Source organism: Macrotis lagotis, chromosome 8 (genome assembly GCF_037893015.1).
Source record: "Macrotis lagotis isolate mMagLag1 chromosome 8, bilby.v1.9.chrom.fasta, whole genome shotgun sequence".
NCBI classification, from domain to species: domain Eukaryota; kingdom Metazoa; phylum Chordata; class Mammalia; order Peramelemorphia; family Peramelidae; genus Macrotis; species Macrotis lagotis.
Window position 1 is genome coordinate 171439928 of NC_133665.1, and position 14197 is coordinate 171454124.

General features: G+C 37.7%; 1 protein-coding gene across 1 annotated transcript in view; it reads left to right on the forward strand.

Moving 5' to 3' along the window:
- Positions 1-14197, forward strand: part of CADPS (calcium dependent secretion activator) — a 557039-nt gene that overhangs the window by 389672 nt on the left and 153170 nt on the right.

The following is a 14197-nucleotide window of genomic DNA, read 5'->3' on the forward strand; positions in this document are numbered from 1 at the left end:
AGGAGTTATAAGAATCTGACAAGGGATATGGGGAATATTTAGTAAATGACTATAATATCCCACTGAAATTAATGAATTTGTTTAGCTTCTTTATATATGAACATTAAGCAACAGAATTTGTCTTTTCATATTGAATAGGAGGCACTTAAATATATTTCTTATTTGCATTTGCAAATTTCTTTATATATATATATATATATATTTTATATATTGAGTTATGTTTTCTTCCTGTAACAAATTTGTCATTAAAGACAGAGCTCATATTTTACCTTTCTATTTATCACTCTACCTGCCACATATTAAGTGCTTAATAAATATTTGTTATCACCTAATTTATCCCTATTAAATTTATTCTCATTAGATTTGCTCATTTTTTCTAGGATAACAATATCTTTTAAAATTCTCACTCATATTAACTATCCTTTGCCATCTGCAAATTTGATAAAGGTGCCAGATATATCTTTATGCAACTAACTGGCAAACATATATTTAAATACATACAGATATCTGTATATATATTTACAGTGGAAGACCAATCACAGATCCCAGGGGCATTCCATTGGAGACTTGCTTCTAAGTTGACATGGAACCATCAATGACTTTTCTTTGAGTCTAAATTTCCAACCATTTCTAAAGGAATTTAAATTTATTGTTCACTAACATATATCACCAGCCTTTCCATAATAATAATAGCATAAGCTACGTTATCTACTTGCTAAAAGCATTTTCCTGATCTACCAATGCTACAAGAAATTTTGTGAAGAAAAAAAAGAATTTGAGGTCACTCTAGCATGACCAGTTTTTGATAAAGACATTCTGGTTCTTCGTGATCACTATTACTTTTCTAGACGATCACTAGATACCTTTTTATGACTGACTATAGGTTGGAGATTCCATTCTCACTTTTTTTGAAAATTAGAACATTTGCCTTTTTCCATTCACCACTGTCTTCTTTAGTAATTTTTTTTGTGGTTTTTGCAAGGCAATGGAGTTGTCCAAGGCCACGCAGCTGGGTCATTATTAAGTGTCTGAGGCCGGATTTGAACCCAGGTACTCCTGACTCCAAGGCCAGTGCTTTATCCACTACACCACCTAGCCGCCCCTATTTATCCTATTCTTAAAGAATTTTGCTACACTTTTGAAGATGTCCTGTCACTTTCCTTATAACCATTTTCCACTGGTTCATGAGTCTCTGTATAGACATTCATAAAAAGTCCCATTTTTCTCCTTTTTTGGAATTCCATTTTTCCCAAATATATACAAGAATAGTTTTCAACATTCATCCTTTTGCAAACTTTTGAGATCCATATTTTTCTACCACCATCCTTTCCCTCCCCTCAGTAGCAAATAATCTAAGTTACTATAAATACTTTATCCCTTTTTTATTAACTCTTTGGGATAAAGAGCTGGTAGTGTTATTGCTGGAGCAAAGGGTATACACAGTTTTATTGCCCTTTGGGTAATCAGGGTTAAGTGACTTGCCCAAGCTCACACAGCTAGTAAGTATCAAGTATCTAAGACTGGATTCAAACTCCCATCCTCCTGACTGAAAGGTCAGTGCTCTATTCACTGTACCATCTAGCAACCCTAAATATAGCTAGACAAATTGGATACCAGACAGATTCAATGGGTTTTGATTTTTTTCCCTTGCTTTCTTAATGGAAGGGAAAAGGAAAAGTGAAGGAAAGAATTCAGAAATGAAAATAGAATGAAATTGAATCAAAATTAGATTCATTATAGTTTAGGGAAGAAAACATTAATAAGTGGAAGTATGAGGAAAAGTTCCCCATAGAAGGTGATACTTGAGCTAAGCTTTGATGAAAACTAAGGATTCTAAGAAATTAACTTGAGGAAGTCATATATCTTAGTGGTGGGCAGGGGAAGCTGTCAGTACAAAGCATGATGATAAGAAATGGAGGGTCATAGGAGCAGGAGGAAGGCTAAATTGAATGGACCAGAATATGCATGCATGAAGGGAATAACATGGAATAAGGCTATACTGGTGGATTAGGGACAAGTTTTGAAGAATTTTAAATGCTACAAGATTTGCTATTTCATTTTACAGGTGATACAGAGACAATGGGGTTTACTGAAATGACATGGATAGACCTCCCCTTTATGGGGAGAAAAACATCTCTTCATCAAGTGTATTGTGTTAGGGACTGTTGTATATGGTGGGAGCACTGTAAATTATCTTCATCTGGTGTCCTTGAGCACCAGAGCCTTATTTTACTAAGTACCATGGGAGTGGGAGTGGATTAGAGATTGGGGAGGTATTTAAGCACTGGTATTTGGTTCAATAAATGAAGACCTTGGAGACCTTGGGATATAGGGAGAAACTTGTTTTCCTTGTCTCCCACCCCTTCAATGTTCACCTGGGGAAGATTGAGGGAGTCCAGGAAAGGGACTCAACATATTGGTGCCCAGAAAAGGGACTCAACAGTATTGAAATAGGGAAAGACTTTAAAGGCTACCAGAGAGAAGAAATGATAGACCACTCTAGTATGTTTGCCAGGAAAAATCCCAAATGGGGTCAGGAAGAGCCAGACACAACTGAACAAAAACAATCACCAATTAGGAGATATTGTAGTAGCTCCTCTAAAAAAGTGATAAGGGCCTGAATTTGGAAGGGTGTATTGAGTGGAAAGAAAGGGAGTGAGCAATATCTAAGTTGTTATGGAGATAAATGTGAGTGACAGTATAGTGTAGTAGATGAAATGTTGGCTTTGAAATTAAGATTTTTTGTTCACAATCTATCTCCAAAACTTGCTATATTGCCAAGTCATTTTACCTCTCATGCCTCAGTTTCTTCATCTGAAAATTAAGGGATTGAATGTGATGACTTTTTTTTTTAGATTTTTCAAGGCAATGGGGTTAAGTGGCTTGCCCAAGGCCCCACAGCTAGGTAATTATTAAGTGTCTGAGGTCGGATTTGAATTCAGGTACTCCTGACTCCAGGGCCGGTGCTCTATCCACTTCAGCACCTAGCCACCCCATTGTGATGACTTTTAATGTCCCTTTCAACTGTAAAACTATGATCCAATAACATTTGGAACTCTTTGGATATAAAGAATAATCACCTGGTAAAGTCAAGTGATCTGAGGTATGGCCTAACCCTTGCCAGTAACAGAAAAGTCTCGAAGACAGGAAGGTTTGAAGGGAAGATAAGCTATTTTGAACATGTTGAGCTGGAGATACTTGATAGCATAGTCAGTTCTAAATTTCCTGTAAGCTATTGGTAATGTGAGTCTAGAGGTCGGGTAGGGTAGGAAAAGGGAGAACATTCTAGGGGCAGAAGAAAATGTGAGTCATCTAGTGTCGGGAACATTCCAGTGTTGCTAATGAAAGACAGAAGGCAAACTGGTTTAACTTGAATTTGTATTCCTCAAGTAACTGGATGAGATAAGGCTTAAAAGATAGTGTAGGGCAGATTGTGAAGAGCACTCAAAAAATATTGAACTTGAATCAGTAGCCCACAAGGATATAAGTAGATAGATTTATAGATAGATAGGAGAGAGACAGAGACAGAGACAGAGAGAGAGGTAAGTAGAAAGGTAGCTAGGTAGATCCAGATTGCTAGATAGATAGATAAATAGATAGATAGATAGATAGATTGCTAGATCAATAGATCATACATCCCTTCTCCATTATCACTTCTGATTCCTCCGGGTACTAGAGTATTCCTCTCAAACTTATTTTGAATCTGTTTTACATCTATCTTGTATATACTTATATATGTTCTTATCTTCTTATCTTTGCTTAGAAGATAGGCCCTGCAGCATTTAGGTGGTGCAGTGGATTGAGCACTGCCCCTGGAGTCAGGAGGACCTGAGTTCAAAACCAGCCTCAGATACTTAAAAATTACCTAACTGTCTGAACTTGGGCAAGTCACTAACCCCATGGCCTTGCAAAAAAAAAGAAGAAAAGTTCCTTGAGGATGGATCATAAATATATACATTTATATCTATCTAGATATATCTAGAAAATATCTAGTATATCTAGAAAAGTAGTTTAGTGATACTTCAGAGTGATAGAAAAATTACTTTGCTTCTTTGTGTCTTTCCTGCCTCCCATGTGACTCTTGTAATTCATGTTCTTCCTTCCCTACTTCCTATCCTCTCTCTCCGCAAGAATGTCAGTACTTATCTAGTACTGAATATCTAGTACTTATCTAGATACACTTTTCTACACACACACACACACACACACACACACACACACACACACACACACAGCTTAAGTAAATTATGTGTGTATATCTATACACACATTTCTGGAATTTTACTTGGACTCATATTAAAAAATTGGAATCTCTCTGAAATGAAAATTGGTTTTCAGCTATCCCACACATTTGAATAGCAGCAGAAGGTAAAAGTCTTGTTTTATTATTTAATTGATTTATGTCTAGAAAATATTCTTCATTCAGGACAAAATCAATTATCTTTCCATAATTATCCAAAATAAAGACATTAAACTTCTGCTTTCTCTTCTTAAGGTAATCAGTAAACAGTCTCTGAGAAGAAAAATGTCCCCAAAAAGATCATATATTTTAATTGATTCGGTTCATGACTTTTTAGTACTCTCCTTCCAGCACTGAGAATCCAGGTGGCTTTTACTTATATCTTAATGACATAGAATGAAGATATGTATATATATATATATATATATATATATATATATATATATATATATATATGGATTACTCCTTTTTTATAATAAGGGGGAGTTCTAATGAGTGATTTCTTTGATGGAACCTCATGGAAACTCATATCTATCAATGTAGATGAGCAACTTATCTGGATTCACATGGTCTTAGAGAGTTGTTTGGGAAACTGAGTTAAATGATTTGTCTAGGATCACTCAAGCAGTAATTGTTACAAGCAGGATTTGAATTTAAGTCTTCCTCATTTACATTCTGGCTTTTTTATCTGCTATGTTATGCTACCTCTTAAATCCGACAGGGCATTTGAATCTTGATTACATGTATTGGTTTTTGAAATACTTAACTGTTCATTAAAGAATATATTGAATTCATTCATTCATTTATTCAAAAACTATCTATTAAGCACCTATTGTGTGCCAAGCATTTTGGCATGCAAAACCAAAACTGAAACAAACCCAGATCTCAAAGAACTGACATTCTTGTGGAGAGAGGGGACAGAGAGGATAGGAAGTAGGGAAGGAAGATCATGAATTACAAGAGTCAGATGGGGGCCAAGAAAGACACTAATAAGCAAACTAATTTTTTATCACTCTGAAGTATCACTAAACTACTTTTCTCACAGTAATCCTATGAGGCATAGGTAGTACAAATATTATCAGGATTTTACAGATGAGGAAATTAAGGTTTGAGGAAGTTACCATGGTCACACAGTTAAGTGTCTGAGGCCAGGTCTACTGACTCCAGGTCCTTTCCATTATAGCACCCTGTCCCCTCATGAAGCATGCTAATGTCAAAAGGACTGACCTCAAGCAATTAGATCATCATGCATCCAGTTATGCAACTCTACACTCTAGGGAAAAAAACACTTTGATATATTAGTTTTAGCAGCCTGCCTAAGCCCCCAGACATTGGGGCATAATTTAAAAAGGGTAGAAGATGGCATGGGGGGGATGGGCCTTTTAGGAGGAAGCTTTGGCCAAGGGATCCTAGGTCCTAATTATAATTTATAATTAATCCAGGCATTTACAGAAACATCTAAATGAAGTAAAGGAAATTTCCTATTTCTGTCATCACTTAGGATTCTCATTCTCTGGAAAGGAAAAAGGAAAGAGGAGGAGAGGAAAGAGGAAAGATGAGGAGAGAGGAGAAAGGAGAAGAGGAGAGGAGAGGAGAGGAGAGGAGAGGAGAGGAGAGGAGAGGAGAGGAGAGGAGAGGAGAGGAGAGGAGAGGAGAGGAGAGGAGAGGAGAGGAGAGGGGAGGAGAGGGGAGGAGAGGGGAGGAGAGGGGAGGAGAGGGGAGGAGAGGAGAGGGGAGGGGAGGGGAGGGGAGGGGAGGGGAGAGGAGGAGAAGAGGGGGAAAGGAAAGGAAAAGAAAAGGAAAGGAGGGAAAGGGAAAGAAAAGGAAATCAGTGATTAGAAAACGTCATTTGTTCTATATGTGCTAATCAGAGCATGTCTTAATGTCAATTACTGTCTTGATCAGGTCTCTCCTGCCCTTTAAACTATGGTCCATTCATTTCTGTGGCAAGAATAATATGACTGTGCATGGCACCTGTTCTCATTCGTTTTTGAGAATATTTATATTTATCCATAGTGCTGTTTGCATAAGTACAATCATTGGGAATGAAGGAGAGTGAGGGAGACAAGAAAAGAGGGAGAGAGAAAAAAGAAGGGATGATATGGAAAGAAGGAAGATGAAAGAAAAGAGATGGAAGGAAGGAGGAAGATAGAAGGAGAGGAAAGGAATGAAGAGAAGGAAGGAAAAGAAGAAAGTGAAAAAAAGAAGGAAGCAGGGATGAAAAAAGTAGGGTAAAGGACAGGCCCAAAGAAAGGAAGAGATGAAGGAAGGAGAAAGATGGGGGAAGGAGAGGGAGAGAGCAGGGAAGGGAGGAAGAGAAAGAAAATGTAGGGGGGGAAAGGAAATATGGAGAAAACAGGTAAAAGATAGAAGGAAACAGTGAAGAGAGACAAAAGGAAAGAGGAAGAAAGAGAAGGAAGGTAAGGGGAGAAAAGGAAAAAAGAAGAAATAGATATATATTGAAGAGGAGAAAGGGGAAGAAAAGGAGAAGGAAGATATGTAAATAAAGAGCCAGAGGAAAGAAAGAGGGGAGGAAAGAGAAGAGAAGAAAAAACAGAAAGTGTACATCTGTGCCTACATGCAGAGAAGTAATAAGGAGGAATGACTAGCAGTTTGGACTTGGAGTCAAAAAGACCAGACTTCAAATCCCATCCTTGTCTTCACCAGTTAGGCCATAAGCAAATTGATGAAGGTCTCTGAGATTGAATCTGTGAAACAAGGATAATAGATTACTGTGAGGACCAAATGAGAAATTTATGTCAAGCAGCTCATAACTGAGTGAATATTTAGCTCCAGTTTTTTTTTTTTTTAGGTTTTTGCAAGGCAATGGGGTTAAGTGGGTTGCCCAAGGCCACACAGCTAGGTAATTATTAAGTGTCTGAGGTCACATTTGAACTCAGGTACTCCTGACTCCAGGTCCAGTGCTCTATCTACTGCACCACATAGCCACCCCAAGCTCCAGTTTTAAAGAGTGTAGATAGAATACTTGGAGGTGTGGACCATCCCTTTGCCTTCTCCTTACACATTCTCTATTCTCTGTACTTTGATTCTGTACTACTTAATAAGAAAAATGAGAATAACTTGCATTTATAAGGTGCTTTAAAATTTACTTCCCTCATCAAAACCTGTGAGGTAAGTGATGTGCATCTATTTTATACATGAGGAAACAAAATACTATGCCAAAAAAAGCAATTGGTTCTTGATCTCTAATTAATTTAGTGCCCTGGTCTTCTTGTAGAGACATCCTAGAATCAGACCAGAGTACACGCAACAACTTTTCAGCTACTGCATTGACCCATGGTAACAAGGTCATGGAATCTTCCTACCTCTCTTGTTTATTTACTACAATTAAGGTTCAGGAAAAAAAATCGTTTTGATAAACCATAGTTATTGCACATCAGATTATATTTTCCTGGCATCCCAAACTAAAAATAAAAAAAAAACTTTTAAAAAAAGGATGCTACATATTCTATTATACTGGTTATCAATTCTCTGAGCTGTCTTTCCCCTTTGGGTTCAAATATCAGCATGTAATGTTTCACATTCAAAACCAAGATTTCTAGTTATATTGAATTAAAACAAATGATCATCATTAATTAATGGTTCATAACATGCCAGTGATAATAACTTAAGTAACTCATGAACTGTGCAGTTAGACTCAGGCCGTTTAATTTAACAAAAAAAGAAAGAAAGAAAACCACATTGGAAGTATGATCATTTGTGACATGGCTCAAGATGGGAAATCGTGAGGAGAGTAAAGATGACAGAATTGGCGCTAACCACCCTGACAAGGTCTTGAAAAGCAGTCGACATGACATCCCTCTGATCGGACTGCCGAAAATGTCAGCTTTGTGAAGGACAGTGAGAAAATGGTTTGCCGAAAATCTGAAAGGTGAATTCCAGTGCTGCTCCTTGTGTCAGATGTAATCTAATCTGCCATGGCCGGAGAGATGAGGACTTGGCACTAGGGACGGGTCACAGTTGGCAGACCCTTCCAGTCATCCGAGTCACTCCAAAAATGACGTAAGTTGACCCAAGGATTGCTTTAAATTCTACTTGATTATTGATACTCAAGAGGGAATGGTGCTCTCTAGTGAGAACTCAGGGAGACTGAGTGATATATTTCCAAGGACATCCTTCTTTCTTTCTTCCTCAGTCCATTGCCAACTCCCAGTCTTAATGAGCACAAAAATTCCTATCCCCAAACAAAAGAAGAATAAAATGCTTTTTTGCTAGGCTATATAGTCATTGCTTGTCTGACACACAGTAAACAGTTAATAAATGCTCATTGAATAATTGATATAAATGTGAAGAATAGTATATATATATATATATATATACACATATATATATGTATAAATGTGAAGAATAGTATATTAAGAGCATATTTTTCTAAGCTAAGATTTGTCCCAGAGAGATAATTTGGCATAATTGATAGGGGGTTGGACCAGGAAGAGGAAGGAAAGTCAACAGACCCCTATTAAGAACCTATTATGTGCCAGTCTATATCTGATTCTAGTTCTGCCTCTACCACCCTAGCAGCCTAAGCTCCATAAGTCACTCCTAAACAGGGAAATAGGACCCAGTACTGAAGCAAACATTGCCAGTATGTTAGAGTCCACCCACCAAATACTTTCACTGGTAAATCATTCTGCAAGTCATTCAACCTTTCCAATTCCCCAGGCAATAGGCAAATCTGTAAGACTTGAAATTTGAGAGTGGTTGTTGTTTGTTCTTCAATTGTGTCCAACTCTTCATGATTCCATGAATAAAATTCATGGGCTAAATGCTAGTGATGCATAAAGAAGCAAATGGCTTGCCATGGACTTTGTCCATGAGGTTTTCTTGGCAAAGATACTGGAGTGGTTTCCCATTTCCTTCTCCGACTTGTTTTACAAATGAGTAAACTGAGGCAAACGGAGCAAAGTGCTTTGTCCATGATCACGCAGCTAGTAACTGAAGTCACATTTGAGCCCAGGTCTTTCTGTCTCTAGAGCCACCATTGAGTGCACCCTTTTGAGTGGTTTTGGGTGAGAGTTTCTTCTTTGAGATCAAGAAATGCCATTTGCCTCTCAACCATTTAGCATAGTGACTGGCCATGGTAGGCACTTAATAACTATTTATTGATGGTCAGACTGGACACTGATCCCCTACACTGATGAAATCACGGGTCCTATCTTCCACTACCCCAAAATAATGCCATTTTGGAATTCTCTTTGGCTAGAATACCAGAGGTCAAGCTGTCTCTATAGTCATTCCATTATGTGGAGAAAACTAAAAATAGGGGACTTATAGTGGTTATTTAAATAACCCGCAATCTTTGCACAAGAACAAGAATTTATCTTCTACTGACAGTTCACCCAGCTGCTATCTCTGAGACTGGGAGCTGGTAGGAACCACGGTGGTCATCTAGGGCAAATTCCTCATTTTAAGTAGTTTGCTAAAGTCACTTAGCTCAGCAATGGCAGACACAGGAATCAATCACAAGATTCCTTGACTCCAAATCCAGGTCCCTTACCACTGCTTTCCAATACAAATAAAGAGTTTTGGGAAACAGGGATCCTAGGAGCTAGTGCCAAAGAGCATCCCAGTCACCATTTCCTCCAACATCCTTTCCATTGGTCAGAGAGGAAACTGAGACTCACAGCGGGGAGTCATTTGCCACAGATTACACAGGCAGTAAGAGGAGCAGAGCCAGGAATCCTTCCTATTTCCTCTGATACCAAATACAACATGATTTCCACTCCACCAGGCTGCCTTTCAGGGAATGGATGATTATATAAATATCCTGCTCAGCCGAAGTGCCTCCCACTGTCAGCCTAAGCTCCATAAGTCACTCCTAACCAGGGAAGTAGGACCCTGTACTGAAGCAAACATCGCCAGCATGTTAAAGAGTCCACCCACCAAATACTTTCACTGGTAAATCATTCTGCCGCAACCAGGGAAAATGATGCCAATAAAATGTTTAAGTGAAATGTTTGTCTCTTTGATTCCATAGTGACATTCATCTACACCCACAATCCAATTTGACCAGCACAATCACTGTTTTTCTAAAAATTGATTCAACCAAATTCATTGTTTGAGAGACAAGATTCTCTTCTGAATTCGGATTTCATTAGCAGAAGAGAAAAGATCAAGGTCACTAGGAAATTACCCATTCCCAATCATTTCTCTGAGACTTAACCTCCAGAACTGCCTTACTCTACACCTTGAACTTGTGTGGTTTAACTACTCTGATAACCATATTTCCTTTGTAACCCTGTATAATTTGTGATTTAAAAGCATTATTTTTATAAAGTTTCATAAGATTGCCAAAGACCTCAGTGACACTGGAAAGGCTCAAAAATCTTGTTTTAGCATCTCATAGAATTCACTTCTTTTCTCCCCCCCCACATTGTCATCATCTACCAAACTCCTATTCAGTGGGAAAGCTATGATCTATGAGTTCTGACTAAAGATTTCTAGGCCACTACATGGGCCAAGTGAGTGGATGACAGAACACTGAGCCTAAAGTGAGAAAGACCTGAGTTCAAATTCAGCCTAGATACTAGCTAGATGACGACCCTAGGAAAGTCACTTAACATCTTTTCTCAAATGTAAGATGGGAAAAATAATGACACCAATCTCCCAAGGCTGTTGTGAGAATCAAATGAGAAAATATTTGTAAGATGCTTATTATAGATGCTTAGTATAGGAGCTCTATCAATGCTATTTACTTTCTTCTATGTTAGGTGCATTTTTCAATTCAGTTTAACCACTGTGCTAAACTCTATAGATATTCTCTAGAAGCTGACATTTCTCTAGTGAGGGAGGGAATGGGCAGGGGGAGTATGTATGGAGATAAATAAAGGCAAACTATATGCAAAGTAAATATAAAGTAAATGGAGAGAACTGAGGAGGGAAAGGCTCTAGTCACTCGGGGAGGGGGCAAGGATTAGGAGAGACCTTGTGGAGGAAGTAGCACTTGGATTATTGAAGGAAGCTGTGAATTTTGCTAAGGAAAGGTGAGGAGGAAGATTTTTCCTGGTGTGAGTGACTTTTCTATAAAAGTCATGAAGCCAAAAACTAGAATCCATGTATTATGCAGGGAACAACAAATGGATTAGTCTGGCTCCATGATGCATAATTTATTTGAAGAAAAACAATTCTTATCCAACTTTTTTGGGGGGAGGGGCAGATAAAGGGGCAGAGAGGATATCTTATAATTATTCCTAAACTCGTATGGAGAATATTTTTTTATCTTTTTTTTAGTAATAGCAAAATATTCAGTGAAGATAATAAAAAGTTTTCTTTTGAGTAGAAAATGATTAATTCATTATAGATTAATCCATTACAAATTATTTAAAATGTCCTGGAAACCCCAAAAACTTCTAATGAAGCCCAAATCAGTCTTGCTGGAGTTTGATAGTACATGGAGCTCTTAATGTGGGATCTGTAACCTTGTGGGGATTTTAAAAATATTTCAATAACTGAATTTGAATATAATTAGTTTCCATGGTAATGTTATGTATTGTCTTTTATTTTATGAATTTATCAACATTCCTCTGAGAAAGGATCCTTAGGCTCTACCACACTGCTGTAGGGGACACACACACACACACACACCCAGAAGATCAGGTCATACTTACAACTTCAAGCTATGTGTCTAGTCATAGAACTTGGAAATATTCCTAACATTCTACTTTTCCGTAGCTTCTTTTTGTGTCAGTTTTATCCCCCCACTGGTTTATCACCTTCCAAAATATCTGTAACTAAATGTGCTTCCTATGGAAAATTCCTTATTTGGCTGGAATAACCCATGCTTATTCAAAAATTCATCATCAGAATAAATCTTTATTTTGACCTTTTCTGCTGCTCCTTATGACTGCCAGCATAAGGACAGATTACAAATTGGGAGAATTGGATGATTACATTTTTCTTTCATGGGTTCCTAGGATTCTCAGACTTGGCGCTAAGGTCTGCTTCTGATTAGCAACACAGAGGGTTTATTTAATAATGAATGAATGATCTTATGCAGAAGACTAAGGGTCATTATCTATTTCTCTCAATTGCCATTTTAAAAAAAATAACTGATCTTATTGAGGATAAAAGTATTGCTCTAAACAAGTTGAGACATTAAGCATGTCTTACATATTTTTTTAAATTAAATCATTGTCCTTAAATTATAAAATGTATTTGATGAGATTTTTCTCTGGCTTGCTCCCCTCTAGAAACTACACATTTTAAGTGACTAATCACTTTCCCCCAAATCTCATGTGTATGTTTGCATGGGCATGCATCTATTCCTGTGTTTACAAGCTGTGACTGTCTGTCTTCTTTTCTAAACAAAAGTCAGTTTGATGTCACAGCCGAAAAAGTTGTGGATTGTGATGAAAATGGTGAGAGGATGAAACTGAATATGTCATGTATTTGGCCTTGGAAATTCAAGACTTGTAAATGGAGATTCTATGAGGAAAGGGTGAAAAGATCTATCATTCGATTTGAATTTTATGAATGAAATTGCTAATTTCTCTAAGAAATTTGAAAAGATGGTCCTTTTCTAGGATCAGACAGCAATTCTAATCTTGAAAGTTTTCACTGATTTTTTTCTGTAATTTGGATTTTAAGGGTTTTTGCTTTTTTGATTTGTTTGGTTTTGGATAGTATGTTTGGAAATTTGAGAAGGGAGCATGCCCATTAAATTGGGCATTTTTTAGTCTTTAAAAAGGATTTTCTTTCATTTTAAAAGGAAGGATATCAATTAGCCTTTGACAAGAGGTTCGTTACAAACTTTGCCATCATGCCAGGTATAGTCAGATTTATTTAGTGATTAGGTTTTTTTTCTTCCACTCAGACTCAATGCTCAAAAAGCCCTATTTTTTTTAAAATACCATTTGAGGGGCAGCTAGGTGGCAAAGTGGATAGAGCACTGGTTCTGGAGTCAGGAGGAGCTGAATTCAAATCCAGCCTCAGACAGTTAATAATTACCTAGCTGTGTGGCCTTGGGCAAGCCATTTAACCCCACTGCCTTGCAAAAACCTAAAAAAAATAATACCATTTGTTTGGCCTTAAGATGACTATATTTGCAAACTAGAAAGTAGAGTCCTACTCAGAGTTTCTTGATAACCCAAATTGTCTGCAAAATCGGTTGATTTCTAAGACAGAGCATCTCATGTCCTGAGATGCTGAGTCCTTTATTCTGTATGTTGTTCAGAAGGCATTATATTGGCCTACAGATATATAGACTCATTTCATTTCATTTCCCAGGAGTAATCCTTAAAGAAGCACATGCTTGGGGCAGCTAGGTGGCACAGTGGATAAAGTACAGGCCCTGGAGTCAGGAGTACCTGGGTTCAAATCCGGTCTCAGACACTTGATAATTACCTAGACGTGTGGCCTTGGGCAAGCCACTTAACCCCATTTGCCTTGCAAGAACCTAAAAAAAAAGAAGCATATGCTTTCAATAAATGGAAAACCCCAAAGCATTGTCTTTTGCCTTTGTATCTTCAGCACCTAACACACCGCCTGGCACATATTTGACTCTTGTGCATGGATTTATTGATTGTTAAAATGTTGGAGATGGTGTTTAAGGTTAAATTTATCAGCTCATGTCTCTATTTTTATATTTGTGAAATAATATTTCACGGATGCTTTAGAAACCCACGAGTTGTTCTCCAATGAATAGACGGAGAGCAGGAGGGAGAGAAGAACAAAACAATTAATTTGATCATCTGTAATTGCAGATTGAAAGTTGAGTCTTTTTAAAAGCTGTTAGCAGAGATCTCAACATGAAACCTGGTGCTTTGGGTTCTGTAATATGTGTGTGAAGGTGTCACCAAGTAACCTGGAAGCACTGTGTCATCTGCCAACAACTGTACGTGAATGGGACTTTCTCACAGTCTTGTGCACTAATGCTAGGCTCAAGTTGACAAAAGAGTGATTTTGACAACTGCTGGAATGGAGGAATATCACATAGAT